Here is a 21,719-nt window from a genome sequence, read left to right as displayed (position 1 = left end):
TAAGATTTCTTTATAGTGACAGAGACCCTAATGGCTTTTAATAGTCTAATGCGTTTGATTAGATTTTAGTTTTGATGTTCAAAACAGTCTGAAGTTTTGTCTTAATTTATTTCCCCAAGTCCCCAGAAATTTATGCTGTGGACTTAGGCCTCCAGGCTTTGTGAGTCCCCCAGTGGCTGCCACCCTTTACGGACACTGGAATTTCTTCTTGAGTTCTCTAATGGCTGCCAAGCATGCAGGCCGCAGTATCTCTACAGGAACCTCTCTGAAACCACAGAACCTTTCTGGGAACTTTAAGAAACTCTGGAAGCTTTCTGGGGCCTCGGATCAATTTTGCTAACTTTAAGAAACCCAGAACCTTTCCATGGCTGCAGAACTTTTCTGAGAACATTTTGTTGTTGTTGTTCCCTAAATAAAGGTTGGACGAGATTGCTGCACGCAAGGGAGCAAAGCTAAAATTTCTGGCCTACTCAGGCTTCCGTAATGCAGAGAAGACGCTTGAGCTCAGCGGGTCGGAGGCTCCGAGCTCTGCAGGAGCGAATCCTTTACCCTGAGTCCTACAGGCTGTAAAATGCAGATTGGGACCCCGTTGCTCGTCATCAAAAAGTCAAGAACTGATTAAAGAAGACAATTTATGTGACGCAAACAGACTAACACTTCCTGACGAGAACTGAAAAATGAGGCAAAGGCAGGAAGCTTTTATAGGGTAAAGAATGAAGACGGAGGAAAAGGAAAAGTAGAAAATACCTGACTGGCAGGGGCCAACACAGCCAACCTTGTTTGGAGTGAAAAGAAACAAGGAAATAAGTATAGAACCCAGAGTTGGCTTGGCGTTGGCAGATTTTTCTAACTAAATATACTGTTTCTGGTCGAGCGGAGCCCTTCCAGGAAGTCGTAAGTTCAGTTTGCTGACGTCACACCTCCTGCAGGAGCCGCTCCAGCTTGGGCCTACAAATTATTTCAACACTGGTGAGTACCTTTTTTTTTTTTTTTTTTTTAAAGATTTTATTTATTTATGTGACAGAGAGACAGCCAGCGAGAGAGGGATACACAGCAGGGGGAGTGGGAGAGGAAGAAGCAGGCTCATAGCGGAGGAGCCTGATGTGGGGCTCGATCCCAGTACGCCGGGATCACGCCCGGAGCCGAAGGCAGACGCTTTAACGACTGCGCTACCCAGGCGCCCTAAGTGAGTACCCTTTTTTTAAGAAAAAGTTTCTCTAGGGCCCGTGCACTCCACACGGAGTCATGCTGGTGTCTCCTAGGATGAATGTGACACAGTGCTTCTGCAATTCCAGTCAGGGTTTTGCCGCAGATCCAGGTCAGTTGTGGTCCTGAAGCCAGTTATTATAGTTATATTGTTGGAAAGGAAAATCTGGGATTGTAGTAGTTACGCATATTAAATGCATATTTGGCTCCATATATCCTAACGGATATTGATTTTCCTGGCACTCTGTATCATTATTATCGGTATAGTTATTGCATTTAGAGCATTGCAGAAGTAGAAGTCCCATTGTTGGTAAAAAGAAATTCTAACTATAATTAGTCAATTTATAGGCTGAGGACCTGAGAAGAGGTTTCTCCCATGCATAATGCCCTGATCATATATATCAGTTGATGTAAGATGAAATACAGTGGGGATGTGTTTCCACGAAACTGAAGTAACATGAACAGTGATTCCATGTCCAGGATGGGACTTCACCTCCAGCATTAACTTTCCATTTGTTATTGATGACATTGTACTATATTTAGGTACAAGTCATTTATTTCAAAAGAGAACTCATGGATTATATGTATTAAGTCACGTTGAACGTAATCAACTTAGAACAGCAGATTCTTTTCCAAATTTGACAAGGTCCTCAGAATTGTAAGCTTTCTAAAATTATTCTTAATGGTGTTTGGGGGTTTGCCTCAAAATAAAGAGGAATAAAGCAGAATGAGGTTAACAGGACACAACGAGCTCTGGAAATCTAATGTATACACTTTAAATAAGAAGATATTTGTTATTTGTAGGAGGCAAAATTATTTTTTTACCAATTAAAGGTCTCATACAATATTTTGGAAAGAAACTGAAATTAGGACATTAGTGTTTGTGCCAGGACATCAAGAGAGAGAACAGTCTAACCAGTAAGAAAGAATGAGAAGAAAATATGGTCCTATGGGCAAGTTAAAAAAAAAAAATATATATATATATACACACACACACACATACACACACACACACATCTGTGTACTTAAATACATACAGAGTTATGTATACATATTCTATATTTACATATAGAAGTAAATACATATGTATGTATTCATATTTTTGGATTTATATGTATATGTTCATATTTCAGCAGTTTATCATTTCATCTAATTAAGATAATTACTTCATTCATGAGTTTCTAGTGTCTACAAGACATTCTTAAATAGGAGTAACTATAAAATTATAATTTGGTTATATATAATTTTATTTCTAATCTGTTTCTTTTTTTGTCCATTCTGCCTACATCATTGCAAAGGTGTTTAGTTTAAAATTGGTTTGCATCTCCATATAATTTTGGGGGTGATTTTATTGTATATTTTTTGAGTTTAAAAGTAGTTAACATATAATCGCTTATAAGTACTAAAGACCACCTTCAAATTGACCCAAGAATAGCTGGATCATCTCCTAAATGAGTCACCTCCCTTTGTAATTACTTTTGTTATTGATTTTGTTTAAGTATTCAAACTCAGACTGTTTCTTTGACCATGTTTATATTTATATGGCTGCATTCTGACCAGAAAAAAACAAAGTCTGTTCTTCTGAATTGCTATTTGGTTTGGGTAACTTTACATAGTTTGATGACTTTTCTCAGACCCTAAGTTCTAGGCATTCTACTGTGAGAAACTGGTGGGGTACTTACAATATCATTCAAGAGAAATATCCTGATCTGGGGAAGGGTACTTAATGTTGTTCTGTAATCTGAACAAAGTTACTTTGAATAGCTAATGGCAGAGGTTTTGGTTTTGTCTGGGAATGGTTTACAGACTGAGTTATAAGAGCTTGACTCATAGGGGCTTAAATCATAAGGGTACAAATTATATGGGCTTTGCAATAGCTTGAAACAGTACCATAAGGAACATGTGTTGCTATTTAGCTTGATAGATGAGAGTAATCTAATGCTGCTTCCTATCATAAATTTGTATACATTCAGGATTTCTTTGTTACTTATTGGTTTATTGATTTATTTCTGTTTGGAGTCATTATAGGATCAATAGAGTAAAGGGAATGTTTTAAAGCCACTTATGATTCACCTTGACACACATTTTGAACAAATGGTGTTTAGAAAGAACTCATTTCTATTTTCTTTTATTCCAGTAGTCTGGTAAATATGGAAATAGTGTAAATGATTTCAATCTGGAAGACCAATATGTCTATACAGATTTCTTGATAAAATATGTCAGACTTTACTTTGTTTTGATAGGAGGAGTAAACACATTTTTAAAAATTACGAGGTAATCTTTCAAAGGAGAGGTGGATATTACATGTTATAGACCAGGGTGTCAAAAGATGACAGAGTCCAAAACCACAAAATATTATAACTGGAATGTGTACTGAGAAAACGTCTTTAAAAAACTTTTGATCAGAAGTAGAGTGTAGAAGCAGATAGTTTTTAAAAACTGAATGATGTATCATTGTTTAGAATACCTAGATCCTTGACAATTTGAGAAGGGAAAGGAAAGTTAAAAGGTAATCTAGTTGGCATAGATTTGCTTGCCCCATTAAGTATCAAAAGCTCAATTTTAAGTGCTGCACTGGAAAAAAAATGAATCATTTGGATTTAGAGATACAAGCAACTAAAGATAAATTTGATTCCCTTAAGCTCTCCTGGTATGTTTCCAACAAGATCATTGCTGAATTTTGTGAAGAATCCTGTATTAGGATTCTGAAGGGCCAAAATTTCCAGAGTTGTCCTTGCTGAAATCAATGACATAATTTGGAATGACCTGAAAATTGATTATCCTTTTATCAGTTTGATTTGTTTTGCCTCTTTGTTCGATAATGTCTCCCTTATCTTTAGGGGCATCATGCTCTTTTTAATTTTTGAGCCAGAATCCTGGGTTTGAAAGGCTATTAATTTTGATTCTCTCTTCTGTTTTGATAGGGCCTTTTCCACAGTATTTAGTTACTTTTTTAGGCTCAATCAAGAGTTTTACTTTCTAGATATGGAAAATTTAAAAAAAAAAGATTTTATGTATTTATTTGAGTTGGGGGCAACATGATGGGAGGGGCAGAGGGAAAGGGAGAGAGAATCCCAAGCAGAACCCGATGCTGGGCTCAATCCTACCACCCTGAGATGAGCCAAAATCAAGAGTCAGATGCTCAATGACTGAGCCACCCAGGTGCCCTGATATGGCAAAACTTTTAAAACACTCTTAATGTTGGAGAATGAAAATTGAAATCACAGAACCTAGAATAAGAATTTGCCACTTGCCAGTATTTTACTCTGTCATCAGCCTCTTAAACTTCTTTTGTGGTAAGCAGAACAAGAGTGATCCTGTAACTTTCAGTGCTGTAATAAAAAGGGAAATCATGATGTTTAGGGGATAGCACAAGATATTTCTACCTTTCCTAAGCTAAAGACACCGCAGGGCAGTGGAAAACTAAAGTTTCCTTTCAAATATAAGTTTGCAAAATTATTTCCCATTTTATTAACCTAAAACAATTTAATTATTATGTTTAAAAAGTCTTTAAGGAGTGTTTAGTCTCATTTAAATATTGAGTTAGTTAAATATCCTAAAAACATTTAAACATGCATTCATTAACTCAACTTCATTCTAAGTATTTCAGATTTCTGACTTAATTAACAAAACCTCCTGGTACTAAATACTGCTAATAGATTTGATAAAATAATCTTACAAATAAGGGAAGCATTGAATCTCTTCACATATTTCAATACATTCATGAAAAACATTGTTAAGATTTCAGCTTAAAATGATTCTACATCAATTATTTCTGTTACAAATTTCAAATTACTCATAATGCTTTTACTCCAAATAAGCCTTTTTCATTTACACATTATAAATATATCAAATACAAAATATACACAAGTGCTTTTCAACCAAAAATATTATTTTTTTATTATTTAAAAAATGTCCATATCTTTAAAACTTTCAAATCTTGTGTTATTGGATATTTTACTATCAAAATTTTGACTGAGACATGGAGCTTTACATATTTAGAACCATTCTTCTCAGTACCAAGTAAGGAAGATATTGATTATATATCTCTAGTAATTTGGTATCACCTTCCCAACTCCTCATAGGCAAAAGATATAGGATACTGACTTCAATGAATCTCCCATCCAATTGCTTAGTCTTGGATGTTGACTATATACTAATCGATGTTTTTTATTTTGAACTTCATAGTTGCTAATAGATAAAATTTCTAAATGTTTAGAATGTGCCAGCTCAGTGTCTCATCTGTTTTGGTGACAACATTCAGTGACCAAAGGATGGCACTTTCTGATACTTTGTGTTGGAGGCTAGGGGAGAGCTCTAGCAAGTCAGTCATGACGCACTGTGTGTAAGTTTAATTTTGCCTACATCTGACAACCTTGAGTCCCAGAATGGATATTAATGAGTACAGGATTCATACTAAGATTTCCATTAGACAAATCTATTTTGGATTTCATTTAATTTCTAAGAATATTAGTACTCAGACTTTTTCATCTATTCAAATTATTTTAACTTTATTAATTTCTGTTTTGCTTTGGATTTAGGTTTTTCTTCTTTTTCCAGTTTCCTAAGGTAGAGAGCTTGGTCACTGATTTAAGACTTTCAAAACTTATGATGTGCTATATGCTGGCTAAGTGAGCATAATAAAAAAATGAATAAATAAAACAAATATTTTATTATTTGAGAGAGAGAGAGAGCACGAGCAGGGGGAGGGCAGAGGAAGAGGGAGAAGCAGATTCCCCACTGAGCATGGAGCACCACCACGTGAGGCTTGATCCCAAGACCCTGAGATCATGACCTGAGCCAGTCAGACTCTTAACTGACTGAGCCACCCACGTGTCCCCTTCTCCTTTTTTAATAGAGGAATTTGCAGCCAAAAATTTCCCTCTGAGTACTGATTTTGCTGCATCCAGTAAGTTTTGGTTTGTTGTTTTTTTTGTTTTCATTTATCGTAAATTATTTTCTAATTTTCCTCATGATTTCTTATTAATAAATTTTAGTTTGATTTAAATTTTTGACCTGCGCTGTTGTGGTAATAGGAAAGGAACTTTTACAGTTCAATGTCTACAGTCACAGTCTCTTGTAAACTTATAAACAACATATCCCAATAATCTTTTTTTTAAAGGTTTTTATTTATTTACTTAGAGAGATTAAGCAAGAGAGAGAGCATAGAGGGAGAGGGAGAGGGAGAAGCAGACTCTCGGCTGAGCAGAGAGCCCGATGTAGGGCTCGATCCCAGGACCCTGAGATCCTGACCTGAGCTGAAGGGAGATGCTTAACTGACTGAGCCACCCAGGCACCCCCTCAATAATCTTTTGTCATGTTTTCTCTACCTGGGGATGCTATGAGCAAAATAATGAATTTGATTTTTAAAATAGTATTCCATTTCATTAAGTCATTGCTTCGTTCATGCATAATAGGTCCTTGACTTCAGCTGTTATTTTTTGTTTGTTTTATTTATCAAGGTAAGTATAATCATTACAAAAAGCTGGAGGAAAAAATTCGTAAAACAATCACAGTTCTATGATCTTTTCGCCTGGATTTTTCTAATCACGCAAAAATGTCTAATTAAAATTGCATTAGAGGCGCCTGGGTGGCTCAGTCAGTTAAGCATCTCCTTCCATTCATCTCGGGTCATGATCCCAGAGTCCTGGGATTGAAACCCACGTCGGGTTCTCTGCTCAGGCGGGAGCCTGCTTCTCCCTTTCCCTGCAGCTCTCCCTGCTAGTAGTCGCTCTCTCTCTGTGTCAAATAAATAAATAAAATCTTAAAAAAAAAAAAAAAAACTTAAAAAAAATGAAAAAATAAAATTGCATTAGATTATTTTGTTCAATTTGTACTTGCTAAGTGACCAAAAATAATTTTTAAAAACTATTTATTTATTTATGTATTATTTATTTATTTATTTATTTATTTATTTATTTATTTATTTAGTGGAGGGGAGGAGCAGAGGGAGAGGGAGAGAGAAACCCAAGCAAACTCTGCACTGAGCAAGGAGCACCATGTGGGGCCTGATCTCACAAGTCTGAGATCAGACCTGAGCCAAAACCAAGAGTCATAAAGTCAACTGACTGTTCCACCGAGACACCCCTGACAAAAATAATTAAATAACATATTTTACTAAACTTTTACATTTTTATTCTATATACATGATATGTTTCAAAATAAGTAACTTCTATTGTAATTTCCAGATGAAACCTGTTTGTACATAAAAGAAGCCCTTACAGAGTATCTCCAGAGAAAATGTAAAAGAATTTTAACCATGATTAGACTCTAGAGTGTTGTTTAAGCCTTGTTTCAATTAGATTCCCAATATAATTTTTAAATGGGTGATTGAATTCCCTTCATTTATCCTGCATTTAGTAAACTTTCATAATTTTATTTTTATTTGCCTTTTTTCCCTGTGTATTATAGGAATAATCCCTTAGAGTGCAGGACCTAGTTAATTAGAATCTTCAAGGAATAATATGAACAATTCATTTATATTCTGATTATTTAAAGACCAATTAGAAAGTCCTTTTTGTTTCCATGCTCTGGGGGAAAATGTCTAGAACAGAGAACATTTTAATGACTAAGGAAAGTATAATTTATAAATTATTTATGATAATTGATTATGTTATATTTTCTTTCTCTGATCATTTTTAACATTACTTTTATAGAATGAAGGAATTTAAAATTTACATACTGAAATGAATACATTTATTAATAATTAGCTGATGCTGGTTGGCTGCAATAGCATTTTTTTATACTAACATAATCTTTGGATCTACTCCCAGTTAAGTAATATTTTCACATAGATAAGTATTTAATTGGAATTTCACCTTTTTGAAGTAATTGTTTTAATGCCTATTATAATTTCAGGTATATAATTGATAGTGGAAACTGAACCTACAGATTTTAATTTTAATAGATCTGTAGATCTCATGAGTTAACATTTTAAATGGAGGTATGTGAAAATGCCAAAATAATCCTATTTATAGCCATATATCTGTGAGTTGTATTAAAGAGTGATGGTAGGTTATCTTCTGAAAACAAGGGTTAAATAATAAAATGTTTGATTTTTCTGCAAAATATCCAATAGTCATCTATCACACAGTTTTAAAATTCTTTATTTTTCTTCTCTATGTAACTTTTCTTCAGGAATAAAATCTGTAATTGCATTATCATATTAAAAATTATTCCATTTATTTGGCTTCAATTTCTCTACTGTGTGTACTGCACTAGTCTGCCCTGTCTGCCATAACAAATGCTATGAACTGGGTGGCTTAAACAACAGAAATGTATTTCTCACACTTCTTAAACCTCAGAAGTTAAAATTCAAGATGTCAGTATGGTCAGTTTCTGATGAGAACTCTCTTCCTGGCTTGATGGTTGCCTTCTCATTATGTCCTCACATGCTAAAGAGAGTGAGCTCTGTTGTTGCTTTGTCATCTTTATCATTTAAGGCACCAGACCTATCTGATTAAGACCTTGCTCCCCCATGACTTCATTTAACCTTTATCACCTTCTCACAGACCCTATCTCTAAATACAGTCATATTGGGTTGGAAGTTAGGTGTTCAACATGTAAATGGGGGGGGCACATAATTCAGTCTATTAACATAAATAAGACTAAATTAGCTTTGGTTATTCATTGTTATCTAGCTCATAATATCTGTCTTGTCTTTTCTTTTCTTTTCCCTTTCCTTTCCTCCTCCCTCCTTCCCATCCTTCCTTCTGTTCATCCATCCATCTTTCTGTCTTTTTGTTTTTCTTTCCAGAGTTCTCTTGAGACTCAAGAATCTTGAGAATTCAACATGATTATTTTTAAAAATTGGTTGGAATAATTTTGGAAAATGCATATAATATTTTACATAACCAGTATTATTTTTGTTATAATTCAGTAGACTTGAAATGTGATATGTCTTCTATGAATGGCAGGTAACAATGGTCCACATTGTCCAACAAGAATAAAACTGGTAACATTTTAATTTTTCTTCAGATAGTGTTTATGCCAATTATTTTTAATTATATGGTGTCAGATCACTGCTCTCATGATTATGATGATTAAGAAGATAATGAAAATAGGGGGCGCCTGGGTGGCTCAGTCGTTAAGCGTCTGCCTTTGGCTCAGGGCGTGATCCCAGAGTTCTGGGATCGAGCCCCACATCAGGCTCCTCTGCTATGAGCCTGCTTCTTCCTCTCCCACTCCCCCTGCTTGTGTTCCCTCTCTCGCTGGCTGTCTCTATCTCTTCAAATAAATAAAAAATAAAATCTTAAAAAAAAAAAAAGAAGATAATGAAAATAGTAACAAATATATGGTGAGAATTATATGTATAGGTTATATGTAAAATATTTTACATAGCTCATCTAGTCCAGTCTTTCCATTACTTTGACTTATGTTTATTATTATACCTTTTTTTTTTTTTGCTTTGGAAAGTTTAAGAAACTAAGGTCACATACCTAGAAAAATGGGAGAGCCTTTGGGAAAAATGTTACTTTCTACCAAAGATTATGTCCTTAACCACTTGTTATACTGCCTACCTAAGAAGTTTTCTGAGTTAAAATTGATACGTTAGGTTACATTACATTTACGGTTATCATATATGTTGTGATCCAGTAATGTTTGGATAATTGCAATTTTGAAGATAAATGAGCAATAGATGAATTTATAATACATAGCTTTCATTTAATAAAATGTTTAGGCATTATGTTTGAAAGATAAAAAATGGTCAGGATAATTCTATAATTTATTTAAAGAAGATAATATAATCTTTGAAACTCACAGAGTGTTGATACAGTATATTAAATTCAAATCAAGAAGGGTGTTGTATTCCACCTAGAATGCAAGAATTTAGAAACAGCATTGGTCCCATAATTATAGCAAAAAAAAAAAAAAAAAAGCTAGATAAAACTGTTTTTAACCCATTAGAGAATTGGAATCACATGGCAACCAAGCAGCCTGGATTCTATGGGAAAATTTATTGCCACCAAAGAGAGACAGAACTGGAGCCCTGATTCATGTGACAGAGCACGAGAGGAAGGAATACAGGGCACCGTAGAAGGGATGTAGGGCATCATAGAAGCAGGTAAGAAGAATTCAGCTAAACTTAAGCAATTTGCTAATGGCAGAGTGTGAGCTAACAGATGAACTCTGGAACCACAGGCACAAGTGAAGTTAAAACATTTTGGCAGTCTCTTCACCCAGGATTGCCACTAGGTACTCGCAAGAAATGTTGTGGGCAGGGAAGAAATTCAGAGAAAGACTCCCTAGGTGGTGAAGCTTGCAGGAGAGAGTGGTTACCACTGCAAGAAAGACTGAGCATTCCTCCTTTATCCCCAGACGTTTCTTCCCCCCAAAATAAAAGCCTAAGTTATTAGGGAAAGTATGTGGGGTGGAAAGGGGAGAAAAGTCGTTATCTACAAAGGGGCAAGGAGGAACTTTGGAGAAGGATGGAACTGTTCTACATTTTGAGTTTGGTGAAGGTTATATGATTATATACATTTTTCAAAGCATAGAATTCTACAGTGTGAAGGGTCGATTCACTCTTTGTAAATGATACCTGAATAAGCCTGTCTTCCCACCCTATAAATTTGAAGCAAGTTGTTACTTCAGTGTGGATCTGTAGTTAAAGTACATGGATCAAGTTATAACATCTATATACAAGAAAATCATTTTATTTATTACAAACATAGTGAAAGATTAAGTATTCTGATTATATTCATAGAAAAGCAATAAATGATGTCATAAATATTTAGAAGACTAAGCAATATTTTTGCTTCTGCTTCCTTTTAAATATCTTTGTAAATGTCATCTTATCACATATTAAATTGTCAACAGTTTTTTTAATGCACTGAGTTGGTGTAAACCTTTGGCCCATAAGTAAAAGTAAGCATTTGTAGTTTATCTGATCAATTTTAGTTAACATATTTGCTTACCAAGATGCAGTTCTCAGTGCTAGTAACCGTATTCTCTAAAAATGATGTATTTTTCTTATTAATAGACTATATTTTAAGTGGTTTTGTTTCATGGTAAAATGAGTAGAAAGAACAGAGAGTTATCATGTGTCTCCTGCCCTAACATATGCATAGCCTCCCCCATTATTAACAGTTTTCAACAGAGTAGTACATTTGTTAAAATTGATGACCCTACATTGACATATCATTATTACTTCAAGTGCGCAGTCTACATTCTTGTTCATTTTTGGTATTGTGCTTTCTGTAGGTTTTGACAAATGTGTAATGACATATGCCCATCAGTATAGTATCACAAAACATAAATTTACTGTCTTAAAAATCTTCTGTGTACCACCTAGTCATCCTTACTTCCTTCTAATCCCTGGCAACTTCTGATCTTTTTACTGCCTCCATAGTTTTACTTTTTACAGAATGACATATAGTTGGACGCAGACTTTTCATTCTGACTTCTACTTAGTAATTTATATTCATATACCTCCCTATCTATTCACAGCTTGATAGCTCATTTATTTTTAGTGCTTAGTGATATTCTATTGTCTAGCTATACAGTAGTTTACTTATCCATTTGCCTACTGAAAGAAAAATGGTTGTTTTTGAGTTTTGACAATTGTGAACAAAAATGCTATAAACGTGGATGTGCAGGTTTTTGTGTAGACGTAAGTTTTCAACTCCATTAGGTAAATGCTCAAAGAGTGTGATTGTCATGGGTTAAGATTATGTTTAGTTTTGTAAGAAACAGCAAACTGTCTTCTGAAGTGGCTATACCATTTGCATTTCTACCAGCAACGAATGAGAGTTTCAGTTGCCCCACATCCTCAATAGCATTTGGTGTTGTCACAGTCCTTTTCTTTTTTCAAGTCCTTTGTTTTTATTTTTTATTTTTTTTTAATCACAGGGAGTTATCTTCCAGTTATTTCGTATTTCATAGAGTATGTAGACTGATTGCTTCCTGAGGCACGTCTAGCACAGTGTTAGTAATATATTAACTACTTAATATGGTCCTGATGCTATGAGTCTGATTTTGGGGCTTGTCTAAGTTGTGTAGTTCTTCTGAAAATTTTACCTGAGATAACTTACGCAGTACCGTTTGTGGCGTTTTCTAGTTGGGCATGAGAATTAAGGAAGATTCAGTTTGGAAAGCTCCTGTCTCCACATTTTCCCCCAGTAGCCTAGCCTGCAGTTATTCATATGTTAGACTTGAAGTAGAATGAGATAATAAGCCCATTGCACTTTCCAAGCCTCTTTTTGGAACATGTTCATCAATGTCCACTTGAGCAAGGGAATTAACTGAGCAATGCTGGGGTCAATGTGGGAAGACACTACAGTGAATCAAGAGATCTTGATTCATAGGACAATTGTAACAGTCTGCAAACAGTGCCCTTTTATCAGAATCCACATAGAATCAGAATCACCAATGAACTGTCTAATCAAAATCTCAATCAAAATCAACATCACAAAAACTGATTCATTGGTTGTCCTCATCCTTCCAAAGCTGTTTCTTTTGCCATATTTCTCCTTTTTCATCTTGGTAAATGGTATGCCCTGAACCCATTGTTCAAGCAGAATTAAAGTTCAGTCTATCTCCCTCTTGTCTTTCCATCTGAACTGTTGTCTTGTTATTCCAAGTTACCATTTTATGATATTGTTATCTCTTAAATTGTTGCTGTGATCAACCATTCTCTGAAGAGCAATAGTGTACTCTTTTAAAATGTAAATTGGAATATTCTGTGCATTTGGTTAGAATTCTCCAATGGATTAAAAACCATCTTGCAGCTAAATTAAAATAATATGCGCAGCTTCCATTGAATTTTAACTATCTGATCTTTGCCCAACAGAAATGACCTCATTTCCTCTCAATTTTCCCCAGCCTTTCAAACTCCTACCCGTCTTAAGAGCCTTATATACTTTTTCTTTTGGCTTGTAGGATCTTATTTCTTCCTTTTAAGAAGATGTCAGCACAAATGTGATCTCCTCAGAGAGGTCTTTTTCTGACATAAAAGTTTGGAAGTACCCCTGTTCTGCCTGTCTATCTCTATCCAGATGTCCTGACTTATTTTCTTTGTAACGCTTATCATTACCTGAAATAACCTTAACAGTTATTGCATGTTTTCTACTAAAGAAGAAGCTTTATAAATTGCTATTTCCTTGTCTGACTACCTTACCTTATTATCCACAATGCTTAAAATAAGCATAGGAGCTCTCTAAATATTGTTAAATTAATTAGTATAAAATACATATGTGCTGTGATGTTCAGTTTCATCTGTCAACTCATTCAGGCTGGAATATCCAGTTATTATGTAAAGGTATTTTGTACATGTGATTAACATCTAAAACCAGTTGATTTAGAGGAAATAAGATTATATTGAATAATCTGGACGGGCACGATCTAATCAGTTTAGATGCCCTAAGAGGAGAAATAAGATTTCCCCGAAGAAGAAATTTCACTTTGGACTGTAGTCTCAGCTCCTGCCTGTTTCCAGCCTGCCCTTCTGTGACCTGTCATAAGTTATTCAGAATCGTCTAGCCACCACAATCACATAAACTAATTCCGTGCAATGAATCCTTCTCTCTGTTCTTTCCCCTTTTCCTCACAGCCCACCTCTCTCTATCTCTCCCTCTCTCCCCCTCTCACTCTTCTTGTGCCCTTTCTCTCTCTTCTTCTCTCTGTAATGTACTGGTTCTCTTTCTCTGATACAACCCTGACTGATAACATATGCATACATATAAATTATTAGTTATGCTGTCTATTCCATGTTCTCAAAGTAGACCATATGGAATACGTTATAAAATTTTGGTAATTACTACAAATTCTATAGTTATACACCATAGAAATGAAAGCAGAGTTGTTTTGTTTTGTTTTGCTTTTCAGAGAAATAAGTTCTTTTTTTCTTAGCATAAAAAAACAAGAGTAAAATTAAGATATAATCACAAAAATTTTAAAATAAAAGTGAATTTTCTAATTTCTTCTTTGATAAAATGAATTAAAATGAGAACAAAATATAAGAAAAGGAAATAGAGCCTCGATAGGAAAGTGTATATAATAAAATTTAAGTTTTCGTTAGGTGCACAGTTACTTCTTGCTTGCTGATTTTTAAGGAGGTGAGATTGTGCATTACACACACACATATGTGGGATTAAGTATAGCCCCCTACACTTAACTGTAATTAACATTATAGTAAAAAGTTAACAGAACTTTTTAATTCTAGTAAATTACTAATACAGAATATAAAAGAACTATTTTCTCTCATCAGTCCCTGAAAATAGATGATCATGGATTTAACTTAATTGGCAGATCATTGTATCCCAGAAACTCTGAGAGGAAAAGGGTTGTGTTAAGTGCATCTAGTTTTAGCAGATACATAGAGTGAATAAATATGTAAAAATAAAGCATTCAGAGGTATCAACTAAGGGTATTTATGATGGGTTCATAATTATAAAAAAGGAAAATTAAAAAAAAAAAAAGAAATGCAAGTACTAACATAAACATTTCATCCATAGTTCTCCAAAGTGAAACATAACCAATAAAATGATCCCAAAGGATCTGGGTCCTCAGTAGTCCTTCCTTCATTGCATTATTTTAGTTTTCCAGTGACTTCAATCACAGGGCATGGTGATAGTAAAAGACACCCAAAGGGATCTGCTATATCCAGACATACTACTGTCTTTTATCACTATTCTGGAACAGCAGTCCAGTTTCTCCTCAAAAGCCAGGATCAATCACCCCAGCTGCTATGGTAGCTGCCTTTCTTTTGCCCTATTATTTCAGAGGGATGAGGACCCTAAAGTGGCCAGGCAACAGTCTTAATTTCCAGTTCAGTAAAATTACTGTTATATCTCCTGATAAAAATAGTTCTCCCTTTGGAATTAAAATGTCTAAGCCAGCAAAGCATAAGTTCATTGAGACAGGAAGCAAATATTTTGCTAGTGGGTTATCAGGAGAAAGAGTGAGATGGACATTTGGACATCATAGTTTGGCCATTACTGATAATGCTGCTATAAACATCAGGGTACATGTACCCCCTTGAATCTGAATTTTTGTATCCTTTGGGTAAATACCAGTAGTGCAGTTGCTGAATCATAGGGTATTTCTATTTTTAACTTTTTGAGGAACCTCCATACTGTTTTCAGGAGTGTCTGCACCAGTGCATTCTCACCAACAGTGTAAGAGGGTTTGCCTTTCTCCACATCCTCATCAACATCTATTGTTTCCTGTGTTGTTAATTTTAGCTATTTTGACAGCTGTGAGGTGATAATCTCGTTATAGTTTTGACTTGTTTTTCTCTGATGATGAGTGATGCTGAGCATCTTTTCATGTGTCTGTTAGCTATGCATGTGTCTTCTTTGGAGAAATGTCTACTCATGTCTTCTGCCCATTTCTTAACTGGATTATTTGTTTTTTGGGTGTTGAGTTTAATAAGTTATTTATAGATTGTGGATACTACCCTTTATCAGATATGTCATTTGCAAATAATCTTCTCCCATTCTGTAGTCTGCCTTTCAGTTTTGTTGATTGTTTCCTTCACTGTGCAGAAGATTTTTATATGGATGAAGTCCTAATAATGACATGATACCCTATGTAGAAAACCTGAAAGAATCCACTAAAAAATTGCTAGAGCTGATACATGAGTTCAGTAAAGTCACAGGCTACAAAATCAATGTATAGAAATATTGCATTTCTAAACACCCATAATGAAGCAGCAGACAGGGAAATCAAGGAATTGATCCCATTTACAACTGCACTAAAATCCATAAGGTACCTAGGAATAAACCTAACCAAAGAGGTAAAAGATCTCTTATCTGAAAACTATAGAATACTTATGAAAGTAATTGAAGAGGACACAAAGAAATGGAAAAACGTTCCATGCTCCTGGATTAGAAGAAAAAATATTGTTAAAATGTCTATACTACCCAAAGAAATCTACACATTTAATAGAGCGCTTATCAAAATACCACCAGCATTTTTCACAGAGCTAGAACAAACAATCCTAAATTTTGTAAAGAACCACAAAAAAACCCGAATATCCAAAGCAATCTTGAAAAGCAAAGCTGGAAGCATCACAATTCTGGATTTCAGGCTATGTTACAGAACTGCAGTGATCAAGAAAGTGTGGTACTGGCACAAAAATAGACACATAAATCAAAAGGACAGACTAGAAAACCCAGAAATGGACCCACAACCAAATGGTCAACTAATCTTCAACAAAGCAGGAAAGAATATTGATGGGAAAAAGACAGTCTCTTCAACAAATAGTGTTGAGGGAACTAGACAGCAATATGCAGAGGAATGAAACTGGACCACTTTCTTACATCATATACAAAAAATGAATTCAAAATGGATGAAAGACTTAAATGTGAGACAAGAAACTATCAAATTCCTAGAGAAGAACCCAGACAGCAACCTCTTTGACCTCAGCCTTAGCAACTTCTTTCTGGATATGTCTCCAGAGGCAAAGGAAACAAAATTTTATTCCTAATGGATCTGAAACATCGATAGTTCTGCCACTATTTTGTTGTTAAATTATTTCTATTTTTTTTCTGTGAAATATTCTAAAAGCATCCTAAAATAGACTGTGAGTTTTACCTTACTCCTCACTGTCTAGATATGTAGCAACAACCATTATATTCTCTTGGAAGTGTGGATAGTAATGCCACTAGCAATCATAACACCTCATTTTGCATGTTAAGTCAGTGTCCAGAAGACTTCAAAATAGTAAAAAGGCTCTTCTGACTTCTAATTGACACCAATAGTGTATCTTCTGTTGGAAACATTCTTTTGAGAGAATTTTGAGAAATAGATAATTAAGATTTGGGCCTGGAAAGTTTAGGTGTTAGAACCTAATAGAAAAGGTGGTGATCCAGTTCAGCAAATATTCATTGAGTGCCATTGGCTCAGATACCACGAATTCATGGGTATAAAGGAGAGAAGAGATCTTTTTGAAGGACATATAGAAACTCCGTTACATTATCTTGCATTCAACTCGTCCTGAGTTCTCAGTGTAGTATTGAGATTGATTTTTTTTTTTTTGCTTTATCATTTCACCCCAAAGCCTTTACAGTATCAATCCCTTTTGTACTGTCTCAGAGCAGCTGTCACTTCATTCACCAGATAATCACATCTGATAACTGCAGTAACTGTTTCACCAGATTGAGTGCCATAGGCCAGCTGATATCTTTCCTGGCATAATAATTGGATCTTCATTTAGTTCAAACTCAGTCAGGTTGGTTATACCCTCAAATTCTTATTTCCTTGAAGTTAAGTTACCTGCACACATTCCTGGTGAGAAGTCTTTATTGAATGAGAGACACATAGAATGGATGTAGGTCATGGTCACCCTAGTCGCCCCAGCCAAGCTCAGCTGATCCTCACATGAGTGAGTAAACTTCTTGCAGTATGCCACTGATATTTTGGGATTGTCTGTTATGCATATGACAGTAGATAACTGATTCAGCCATCACGTGTCTAGAGGTGGAAAGCAAAGTTCTGAATGTCTTAAGAGTTTCTTAGTAGGGAGGCATAGTTCAATGGAAAAGAATAAATGTGATTGATTAAAAAACAGGAATACTGATCTAAATTTATTTTTAGACACATTTTCCCTGAATATGAATGTATTTAGGGAAAACATTCATTTTGAAATGGATAATTTTTTAGGGGTAAGTGATGATTAGTAACAATTGTTTTTTATATAAACCTTTTAAAGTAAATACTTGTATTACTTTTGAAATTTGCGGAAAGCTAGTCAGTGTAGTTACTACATGTAACATCAATGTAAGGTCACAGAGTATAATACAGATTTTTGTTATCATTACTTTTAAACTGCACCAAAAGACAGAAATAATAGGTACATGCTTATTTCATTATAGTTCTTTAAAAAATTTTATGTGTATGTTTACTTTTATATTCTATTGTATTTATAATTTACTGGATACCTGAAAAGAATGATGTTTTATTTTTAAATGTCAATATTTATAACATGTCAAAAATTACACCCTTTGTAGGGGTGCCTGGGTGGCTCAGTTGGTTAAGCATCTGACTCTTGGTTTCAGTTCAGGTCTTATCTCATGCCTGGCTTGTGGGATTGAGCCCTACATTGGGCTCCATGCTCCATGGGGAGTCGGCTTGAGGATTCTCTCCCTCTGTGCCTCTCCCCTCAAATAAATGAATGAATAAATAAATCTTTAAAAAAATACACTCTTTGCATTTATTTAAAGTTATAACAAACTTTGTGCCAACCTAAAAATGTGTGAATGTTTTCAAAATTCTTTTAGGAATTTGTGAGCATGAAAGTTTGAAGGCCACTGAATTGAAGTATTTATAAACCTTATCTTTCCTCTTTCTTATTTTCAAGCTTTATGACTTTATAGAATAGTGCAAGTGTTATGTGTTCTTTCTTTGTTTCTTTCTTTCATTCATTCATTCATTCATTCATTCATATATTTATAAAGATTTTATTTATTTACTTGAGAGAGAGAGAGAGAACACAAGCAGTGGGGAGGGGCAGAGGGCGAGGGAGAAGCAGACTCCCCTCTGAGCAGGGAGCCCAACCCTGGGCTGAATCCCAGGACCCAAGGACCATGACCTGACCTAAAGGCAGATGCTTAACCAGCTGAGCCACCCAAGCGCCCCTGTTTTTTTTGTTTTTGTTTTGAGAACACATGATTTCCACTGAGATCTAGAGAGAGCCAAACCCTGCCAAGTATGTTTAATTTTTTTTAAACTTAATGTTCTTAGTTTTCTTTTCTCTGTCAATTAATACCTAAATCTTCATGTACCAGGAAAACCATTGCTCTGTCAAAATTTTTCCACTTTAATTAATTTAGAAGTAGCATGCATGAAGTAAATGAAATAATAAAATTTCATGGAAATAATAGAATAATAGAATCTTATACCTAACGTAAGCCCTTTTTTTTACACAGAGCAAGTTTCCATTTTATAGAATCCATTATTCAGGAGTTGTATGGATGCTCTGATGGTCATAGTGTTTACTAAATCATAGGGCAACTTGTTCTAATGTACAGATCCTTGTTTCCATAAATTTATTTTTTTAGACAGGTATTTTTTATTTGTATTGGTAAAACAGGATTCAGCTAGCATTTAAAATATTGTGTTCCCTGAGAGATTATAAAAGTAAAGAGGTTATAGTGTTGACATAATATAATGAGAACAAATGATTAAATTCTCTATGACAGAACCTAAAGAAATAAAACTAATATTATATCCAAAAATATAGGATCAATTTAGATAGTAAGAAGATCTTCTGTTAGTGGTTTGGATTTTACAGAAATCATTCAGTAGAAATGATCCCTTATCCTGTCCCCTCCTTAGGATGGGATTCTATGTCTAATTTCTTTCATTCTCAACTGCCTAATATGGAGTGTACCAAATAGCTCCTAATGGCAGACAGGGTACTAGTGCTGATCATTGGTCTAAAAAAATGTTAATGTATGGAAAAATAAGGACAGAGGAACTGAGCCGAGAGAGTCCTAGCAGAGCTGCCAGCATTGCAAATGTTTGATGGTTGAAAGATACATAGTTTCTCTTTCATAAAACATAGTTTCTCTGAGGGTTATACTGACATTACGGTAGGTTTATTAGTTTTCAATGGTTTTGCCTGAGGCTTCCATAATCATACCTCTAGTCACAGACCAGTTAAAGAGAGCTTGGATTCCAAAGGCAACGAAAGTGACCATGCATATCAGTAAGTAGTTGAGCCCTAGGCGTATCCACTACACTGTTGTTACCTGTGCATGGAAAGCTTCTTGTGGCCTGCCAGAAATCAGTTCATCCTAATGGGAGGGCCAGATTTTGTAAGCCTGTCATATAGAGAAAACAAGTTCTAAACTAATGCTGTACATAGAAGCAGTCAGTCAACACATGATTAAAGATAGCTGTGTTGGGAAAACAGACAAACTATAAACAAACTCTTTTTGCTTTCAGAATAACTGAGGAGCAAGTAGACAGAGGAGTGGTAAAGCATGTTTCCACTCTCCTCCTCAGAACTGTATCTAGCCTTTATGGGAAGAATGAAAAGATAAGATATTGTGTTGATGTTTTAAAAAGGCACTATGGGGCGCCTGGGTGGCTCAGTCATTAAGCATCTGCCTTTGGCTCAGGGCGTGATCCTGGCATTCTGGGATCGAGCCCCACATCAGCCTCCTCCGCTGGGAGCCTGCTTCTTCCTCTCCCACTCCCCCTGCTTGTGTTCCCGCTCTCGCTGGCTGTCTCTATCTCTGTCAAATGAATAAATAAAATCTTAAAAAAAATAAATATAAAAAAAAATAAAAAGGCACTAAGTCTTATCACAATAAACTAAAGTATGAATAATTAAAATTACATAGCAGTTTCAGAAGCAGACTGAGATACCAATAAAGATATCAATTTCATACTATTTATCAGGAAAAAAAAAGTGGCCCAATGGAGCATAAGTGATAACTGTTATTGAAAAAATAAGATCAAATCATATTTATACCTCAATAAATTGAGATTTTTGCTTTATAAATATATGTATATATACATATTATCTACATATATGTGTGGATATGTGTGTGTGTGTGTTTGTGTAAGTTAATCCTTTTTTACTTGTCTGCTCCTTGAATGCTTGCTACAAATATTAGGAAGTATATAACAGAAATCTAATTGATTTAGTATGTATAAAAATATTTATAAAATTTATGAATTTAATATTTTCTATTAAATATGAAGTTACAATATTAATATTTATGTGCTAAAACTGTCCTAAGAATTGGCCATTATTCTTTTATTTCATTGTTATTTGGATGAGACTAGCAGGACTATTGTCTAATATAGGACATGTTTAATCTTCATTCCCATCACAGGCAGATTTGCTATGGGGACATGGGACCAGACCAAGGGTACAAGACTCTAAAAACTGTAAGTTCCCATAAATTCTGTCAGTTTTCTTATCATCTCCAAGGTCATAATTATTCAGAAACTTGAGAAATATCTTACCTGAGGGATTGATAGAGATCATATTGTCTACTCACTTTAATACTGAAAGGTTTACTTTCTTATGAAATTAGAAACTTTCACAAAGACTAAAACCAACAGAAGAGATGTATTCAAGCCTAAGTTAATAAAAATGCCCTACAGCTATGATCTGTAAGATTGAAGTCTGATGGGAATCGAATGTGTCACTTTACACTCCATTGCAGTACTCACATCTTTTGAATTTTTAAAGTTAAAACAAAACCTACCCTGAAACTTTACAATTGAATGTCAGTAGAAGACATTTTAAATATTTTATAACCATGTGCAATTTCAGATTTCTATCTAAAGTGAGACAAAGCTTTTAAATAAAATAATTTTTAGCTAATTTATTAAAGTATTTTAACCAGTTATCAAGATAAACTATCATGTTTTAAATTAAATGATCATTACTCTTTAAAAAACAATCTTTTAAAAAACAATCTCTCCCTATGAATTTTCCCATTAACAGTAATGTAAAGAGCCATACTATGCAAATATGTAATTAAAAGTTTCTTCTTGTTTATTCAGTTATCCAGTCTACAAGTAGATTCTGATTATCTACTACTTCCAGGCAC

At 34.7% G+C, this 21,719-nt stretch overlaps 1 long non-coding RNA gene across 1 annotated transcript in view; it reads left to right on the top strand.

The window, feature by feature from the left end:
• The first annotated feature begins 501 nt into the window (after window positions 1-501).
• LOC123801122 (uncharacterized) overlaps window positions 502-21,719 on the top strand; it is a 220,882-nt gene continuing 199,664 nt past the window's right edge. Inside the window, exons 1-2 of the long non-coding RNA XR_006782115.2 lie at window positions 502-969; window positions 20,994-21,048. This is a non-coding gene — a long non-coding RNA (uncharacterized LOC123801122). The remainder of the gene's footprint in view (window positions 970-20,993; window positions 21,049-21,719) is intronic.

The sequence above is a fragment of the Ursus americanus genome, chromosome 10 (assembly GCF_024610735.1).
Source record: "Ursus americanus isolate L20-20 chromosome 10, mUrsAme1.1.p, whole genome shotgun sequence".
Classification (NCBI taxonomy): domain Eukaryota; kingdom Metazoa; phylum Chordata; class Mammalia; order Carnivora; family Ursidae; genus Ursus; species Ursus americanus.
Note: the sequence above shows the minus strand (reverse complement) of the source record. Positions and strands in the feature narration are given on the sequence as shown.